We start from the raw sequence: 7,717 nt of genomic DNA on the forward strand, positions 1-7,717 counted from the left end.
GAGCAGAGAAGAGCAGGCACATGCACCAGGGGTGGCAGCATCCATGACTGGCCTCCACTGCTGTAGGAGCACAGGTCTGGGCCAGGAGCACCGAAGACACAAAGCCCGCACAGCAGGCACATCCCTCTCAGTCTCAGGGAGGCTCAGAGGCCAGGTAGGCCCTGAGTCCAAGGCCCCTGCACCAGGAGCTCAGCTGTGAAGGGGGCAATCTCAGCCCTGCCACCTGCCCGCCTTGCCCCGGCCCCTTCTCCTGCCCTCCCCGTGCTACCTCATTTGAAACAGGTTGCAGCCACCTTGGACCTGTGGTGCCTCTTGGAGTCATCCAGCGATGGTGCACCCCTGGCTTCCTTGCAGCCAGACCTGGTCCCCAGTGGAAGCCCCGTGGGTCTGCACCTCACGACCTCCCCCCCCCACGGACCCAGACCCATGACACCTGCCTCTCCTCTTGGGTCCCAAACTCGCCTCCCCAGCACCAGGCAGGCCAGCCCTGACTCTGCCACAAATGCCCCCCAGGAGTGGAGGGTGGGAGAGTGGATGTTGATCCTGGAATCCTACCCCCATCCTGGCCAGTGTCCCAGGAAAAAGGCAGATGCAGGGATGTGTGAAGAGGGTGCGCCACAGGGAACCTGGTGGCTTTAGTCAGAGGTGGGGAGCAGCAACTCCAAACCTGCCCTCTTGGGATGTTTCCTTTTTTCTGGGGGTGGGGATGTGTTGCATGCAGAAGATAGTCCCCCAGAAGGCGGTGGTGGCGGTGGCTTCCCTGTACTTCGGGGTATGGGAGTCCCCGAGGCCTGACCAAGGACCGCCCCCGCTTCCCTGCCCCCCTACCTGGCTCAGGAGAAGATGAGTTGGACCCAGAGCTGCCTCCGGGTCCCGGCAGGAGTCCGACGGAGGGCAGCTGTGGCAGTGGCGGTGGCAGAGGCTGCTGCAGCAGCGGCGGCGGCAGAGGGGGCCTCTGGAGGTCTAACAGTCCCCCCCTCATCCAAGGCCTCAGTGTCACCTCGCCGATGTTCCAGGCCAAGGCGCCTAGCACCAGGCGGAACAGCACCACATTCCCAGGCCGCCATGGCCTGCTGCTCCTGGCCTCCCCCATCTGCATGCACAGCAGCGACTTGCACCAGATCAAACAGGAGAGGGCATGGACCTGATCAACCAAGAGATGGTCCATGAGCGCGGCGTCCAGACGGCAATGCAGATAAGCCACTCCTGGGAGGAAAGTTTCAGGCTTATTGACAACGACGTGGAAAAATCTGCTTCGTCAAAGCGCATAGATTTTATTCCTGTGTCAACAGCACTGTCACCCACCCGGGGTATTGGGAAGCAGTGCTTTTCACCATCCTTGCAAAGTTTTGTGAGTAGCAATGGATTGCCTCCAAGCCCCATCCCGAGCCCGACGACCTGATTTACCACCCAGAGAAACCAGAGTCCCATCAATTGTATCAGACTAAGTGTTCTTGGACCATTGAAAAGAAAATGTGAAATGGAAACTGAGTATCAGCCAAAGAGATTTTTCCAGGGCATCACCAACATGCTTTCTTCTGACGTGGCCCAGCTGTCAGATCCTGGTGTGTGTGTGTCTTCAGATACCCTGGATGGAAACAGCAGCAATGCGGGAACTTCTTGTAACTCAGCATCTACAGTCAGCACTACCACCAACTCTCCTGTGTCACCTGCCCAAGTGGTCTCTCCCTTTATTCCAGTAGATGAACTTTCGTCTAAGTGATGTACTCATCTGGAAACTTTTTGGGGACGTGGCAGGGTAGAGACAGAAATTAAGTCTGAGCAAGCACTGAACTTTGTCAATTAAACTGAGGATATTTCCCTTTTGACCCTTTCCCTTCCCCTCCCCCCCTTTTTAATTTCTTGAAATATTCTAGAGAACTTCTCTGTCAGGTCTCCTGCGAATACCCTTGAATTCAGTGTAGTAATATTTTCAGACTTTTTCCCAATAAGTGTGTTGTAGCATACATTTTTCGCTGCTAATATGTCTAAATACATATGTTATCCCTTGATTTTAAAAAACAAGAAGATAGCCCCCCATTCTGTGTGAGCCCTTGTATTTTGTGCTCGGTCACACTTTCCCCTGAAGAGGGTCCCAGAAGAGCCCAATAGGGAGGTGAGGGCACTAGGGGTCAGATAGAAGGTGAATGTCTGGGAAGAACACGCCCCTCCAACACAGGTATACCCTGCTGGTCCCCCCCCCCCATTCCAGCTCTCAACAGCACTCACAGGGTGATCACATTTCCCAGCTCTGCCACCATCTGCTGGTGCTCCAGGACCATCTGGTTTCCTCATCCTCCCCAAGAATCCACCAAGTCACCCAGAAGCATCTAGGCTGGAGTAGGAAGGTCATCCGTGTATGTAGCCTTTAGGACCTCATCCATTTCCCCAACACTGCCCCCACCCCTGGTCAGACACTTCTCTGGGTACACCATGATCTCATGCTTGTTCTCAGTCCAGGCTCTGAAGAGCCACCTGTCTCAGGACTCCTTCACCCAGAGCCCTGGCCTAGGGTTTTGGTGAATGGGGAGTCATGGCTGGTTATTCCCAAGGGAAAGTGTCTGGCCCTGGAGAAAGGGAGAGGCAGGGTGGTTCAGCATTATTAGAGTGGTGCTTCCTTGGGTCGAGCCCCTGGTTCTGACAAGGGAATTCCCGTGCTCCAGCTTATAAATTGTTTCAGATGAGGAACCAACAAACTCAGGAGGGGCGTTACTGTGAGTGTATGTGTGTGTGTGTGTGTGTGTGTGTGTGTGTGTGTGTGTGTGTGTGTGTGTGTGTGTGTGTGTGTGTGTGTGTGTGCATGAAAAAGACAGAGAGAGAGAGAGAAAGAGAGAGAGAGCCTGACTGTGCTCAGGTGAGTGATCAGTTGGCAAATTGCAGGTGCTGCATGGATGAGTCTACAGTCACTGTTCTGGATTTGTGTGTGTGTGTGTGTGTGTGTGTGTGTGTGTGTGTGTGTGTGTGTGTGTGTGTGTGTGTGTTTACTTGTTGTTCTTTTTTTCAGCAATGCCAAGTATGAGACCAGCCATAATTTTTTTTTCACCATCACTGTTTTATGGCTGCTTTGGAGAAGATTTCAGTAGACATTCCTTTCCACCTCTCTCGTCCCCCTTTCCTATAGCTCACAGTAGCTGCTGGGCCTGCATGGGTCTCCCCTAGGAGGCCTGTGTGAACCACAGACCAAAGTTGATACTTTCTGTCTTAAGTCTGAAGGCTTGTGAGACTAGTGTGACCACAGCCACACTCTTTCAGCCAGACACTCTGCTCTCGTTTGTATAGTTGGAGCTAATTAAGAGTTGGGAATGTGTTGGCAAATGTAATTAGGGAACAAGATGGAGGGGGGTGAGTAGGGCAGGGGCTGTGAAGTTAGGAGGGTCTAGGAAGTGGTGAACGGTGTGATATTGCAGATGGTTCACCACTACCGAGGATGAGAGGGCAACCTTACCCAGGGCATTGACGGTGTCCATGGGCATCTGGGCAGGTGGCTCTGGGATCCCACTGGTGGCTTGGATTACCTCCCAGGGGAGTGCACTGGTGGGAAGTCCGCCATGGAATCCTGCAGACTCTATGTCCTGCCTGTGCTGTTTACAGCTGGGCAGTGGTAGGCAAGTGCATTCCCCCTGCTGGAGCCTGCTCGGTATCAGGCCATGGCAGTTAGCTAGGGCTTGCTGAATGCCAGTTTCTGTAACCTGATGTAGGCTGTCTGGAAAGAAAAGCGGTCCACTAACTTTGGAACCCTTTAAGTTTGATTGGGACAACTAAAATGCCACCTTTTCCAGGTTTTTTTTGCGTGAAGCTGGCAATTTCCACTAATGCCTGGGATTATGGGTCAAATTAGATGAACCATTTCAGCCAACAATCAATGACATTCAAAATAAACAAGCAGAGATCCCAAGCCAGATGGTCTCCTGCTATAAACGTCGTGCCTTGATTGCTTTTATGTGGCAGCTGTTGATTCTCCTCTGACTCTCTCTAGTGTGACCACCAAGTTGAGTGAAGGGTTAAAGTACTTGAGGCAGTCACCATTTGTTGCTTGTTTCAGAGAAGAGCAACACGTGGTACTAAAGCACCTGGTTGTGTGCCTTCATAAGACCTGTAAATCTTTGGCTCGGGGCTCTCCTCCTGGGCTCTGCTGTGTCAGAGTGTAGGACAAGGCCCGAGCTGCAGCCCGTTTAAATAAAACAGCTGTAGAGTCTGATTCTTGGTGGTCTTCTTGGTAGGGGTCCTGAGACCTAGACATAACATTGAGGATGTCATGGGAAGCAGAGATTGTGACCTCACCAACCCTAGCCAGCCAGCTGTGAGTAGAGAGCATTCTCAGCACCTGCACTGGACTCTGGGAGATTCAGAAACCCAAGATGTCTCGAGGATCCTTTCTCTGCAACATGAAACTTGGGGGCCAGATGTGGTGGGCCATCCTGGCTAGTCCCATGGGTAGGAGAGTAGACCCATTGAGCCTGGCCTTCAGCTCATGTCAACCTCATTCACTCCTGAGTGGGGAATTGAGTGCCACCGAGCGGTCAGCCGCTGGCCAGAGATCATTGAGAAGATAGGCATCCCAGAGGCCCCCGAATCCAGCAAGCACACCATGGATCCTGTCTTCAAAGCCAAAACAGTTAAGTTCTGTGGCAACAGGAGGGTGGGAAGAGGGAGAAGGGAGAACTGTGGGAGAGCTACATCAGGCTTTGCCCCACCCACCGGGATGCTTACCTGAATGGGATGGGACTTTTCTGTAATATTTTTGTATTCAGATGCTCATTTATTTATCCACAAAGAGTTACAGTGTGCACCAGGCTCTGGAGGGGTCATAGACAATGAGAGTTTCCAGTGCTGGATTTACAGCACATGAAGAAACATTGGTTTGAGCTGGATGCCGGTGCTTTATGCCTGTCATCCTGGCTACATAGGAGGCTGTGATGGGAGGATGGATGCTTGACGCCCAAGCAGGAAAGCCTGTAAAACTCTTATCTCCAACTAACTACCAAAAAGAAAACCCCAGAAATGGAGCCACAGCTCAATCCGTAGTCTGTTGGCCTTCAGTAAAAATGCTCATGGACAGCACCTAGGATCCGAGTTCAACATCCAGGAGTTAGAGAAAGGAAGGAAAGAGAGAAAGAGGAGGGAAGTCTGGCTGGAGAAAAAGAGGAAAGGAAGGAAGAAGGGAGAACATGTGAGACTTGGTTTGGAGTCCCTGTAACAAAGGAGCCAACCATTCACAATCTATGTGGGGACAATTTCAGAGCCTAAAGCCAGTATGTAGGACCAAGCTACTGACACCTTAGCAACTTTCTGATATCCAGGAGTTGTGTGGTAGCCGACTGCATAGGGAAGCAACCTCAGGTAGACACTAGGACTCAGGGCAGGTCACCAGGTTTCAATCATCCCTGGTGCCAATGAGTTTATTTTCTGGTCAGATAAGAACAAGCTGTCCAAGGGCTAGGGAGGTATTGTTGTGAGGGAGTTTCGGGGGGAGCAAGGAACAAGCAGGAAGAGAAAGAGGGAAGATGGTCACAGGTTCGAAGTGTCAGGACATTGTAGCCATAACTTTGCCTGACATCCTAGACCAAAATTGATAGAGCCTTTTACCCAGCCACACTGCTATTATGAGTCCTGGCACATTGAGTTCACCATTTACCACCTGGCTATCATCCACTGCAGGATGCCTTTGCAGTACATTCTTGGGGACTGGGACTTTCCAGGGCTCAATCTGAAGTTGACACCCCGCCCTGTTCTTTCCTCCACCAGAGACAGAAGTAATCTGGCCAGTAGCACAGGACAGCCAGGGAATGAGGGTGGGAGTAAGAACCCTAGTTTCCCCAGACTTCCTCTAGGGGGCGCGAGAACCCCGTGATTGCCATTCTCAGAGGAAGAGATGGGTCTCTTTGCAGGCTCAGCCTTTAGTCTAGATGGCAGATCTGGGATTTAGAGAAGGCAGACTGAAGGTGGGGCCGGTTTGGATACAGGCTGGTGGGAAAACCAGAGCTACTGGTTTCTGAGCAGGGTTGTTTCTTTGAGGATACTCACAACCAAGGAATATTCCTGGGAGAGATCAGCCCTTTTCTCCTTCCTGAGAGAGAGGGACCTGGAGCCCTTGAGTCTGCGTCCCTTGTCTGAGAAATCATTTCATTCCCACATCCTGTGGTTGGATAACTAGAACTCACCTCCCTACCCAGTGTAGAGGCAGGACAGTGAGAAATCTTGAGTCTTTGATAAGGCCAGGGGATCCCAAATATGCGATTGTACTTGAACATCCTGACATGGTGCATGGTAAGTACCATCTAAGATTACCATGATGTAGGACATAGAATCTAGAGAATCAGAGCAGGATGGGGTCTGTTCTGAGAGTCTTGAGTATTATGTGTGAGCTTTCACCTAGCATATGCCCACCTGCTTCCCTTTCTTGTGTGGGTCTTTGCTAGAAACTAGGGACTGAGTCCTATCCCTTGTCATTTATACTGAAAGGTAGCACTCTACCATTTGAGCCACAGCTCCACTTCCTACTTGTTTGGGTGTTTATAATTGGAGATAAAGAGTTCTCATGGACTTTGTTGCCAAGGGTGGCATCCAACTGCAGTCCTCAGATCTCAGTCTCCTGAGGGGATAGGATGGCAGGCATGGAAAAGTATCTTTGGCCAGGTGGCACTAGCTCATGACTGTCATCCTAGGTACCCAGGAGGTGAGATCTGAGGATCAGGGGTCAAACCAGCCTGGGCTGGAAAAACTCGGAAGCTCTTATCTCCAACGAACTGCCAGAAAAACAGAAGTGGTGTTGTGTTGTGGCTTAAGTAGTAGAGTGCTCACCTTGAGCTGAAATGCTCAGGGACAGCACCGAGACCTAGGGTTCAAGCCCCACAACTGAAAAAAGAAAGTAAGTAAAACATATTTGCCTGCAAAGGATGGTCCAGGTGTGGGATGGACGAAGAGGGGGTTGCTGTGGTTAGGAGACCAGGTGTTTGCCCCACTGTACAGACATTTCTAAGAACTCCCCAAGTTAACCCTAGCTTGAAGACACAGCTTCAACAGGACGTGGCTTGTGGCAGGCAGGGAGTGGGTAAATGGTTGCAGGGGTGGGATTGCTGTGTCTGTATTCTCTCCAATAAAGGATGTGTTTGGATGCTTGGTGACTAATTCTGAAGTGAATGGTTCCTAGAAGTTTGTGGCCTTATGAGATGGTTTTCCTCTGGGTATGTGAAGGTGGCTGAAACCAAAAGTCGCCAGTGACTCACAGCTGTAATCCTAGCTACTCAGAAGGCTGAGATGTGAAGACAATGGTTCAGAGCCAGCTAGGACTGAAAAGTCTGTGAAACTTGATGTCCAATGGACCACCAAAGAACAGGAAGTGGTGCTGTGGCTTAAGTGGGAGGGTGCTCACCTTTAGCTGAAAAGCTGAGGGACAGTGACTTGTCCCAGAGTTCAAACTCCATGACCAACAACAAAAAATAGGTGGCTAAGTTTTCTGCATAGCTGTGTATATGGTATGAAATGCCATGCTGGTCTATGAGACATTCCAGATATGTGAGAGGCTCAATGTTTTGTCTACAGTAGAACTCAAGGCCTAGGTGGTGTTCCTGACCTTTTGTGCTCAAAGCTAGTGCTCTGACACTTTAGCCACAACTCCCCCTGTGGCTATTTGGTAGTTCACTGTATATAAAAGCCTCTCATACTTTCCTGCAAGGGCTGGCTTTTAAAAGTGATCCTCAGACCTCAGCCTCCTGAG

The 7,717-nt window shown here is 51.0% G+C and overlaps 1 pseudogene; it reads left to right on the plus strand.

The window, feature by feature from the left end:
• Positions 1-328: 328 nt before the first annotated feature.
• Positions 329-1,723, plus strand: LOC138812018 (PPP2R1A-PPP2R2A-interacting phosphatase regulator 1-like; annotated as a pseudogene).
• Positions 1,724-7,717: the final 5,994 nt, after the last annotated feature.

This window comes from Dipodomys merriami, unplaced genomic scaffold (genome assembly GCF_024711535.1).
Source record: "Dipodomys merriami isolate MVZ:Mamm:240054 unplaced genomic scaffold, mDipMer1.0.p SCAF_558, whole genome shotgun sequence".
NCBI classification, from domain to species: Eukaryota; Metazoa; Chordata; class Mammalia; order Rodentia; family Heteromyidae; genus Dipodomys; species Dipodomys merriami.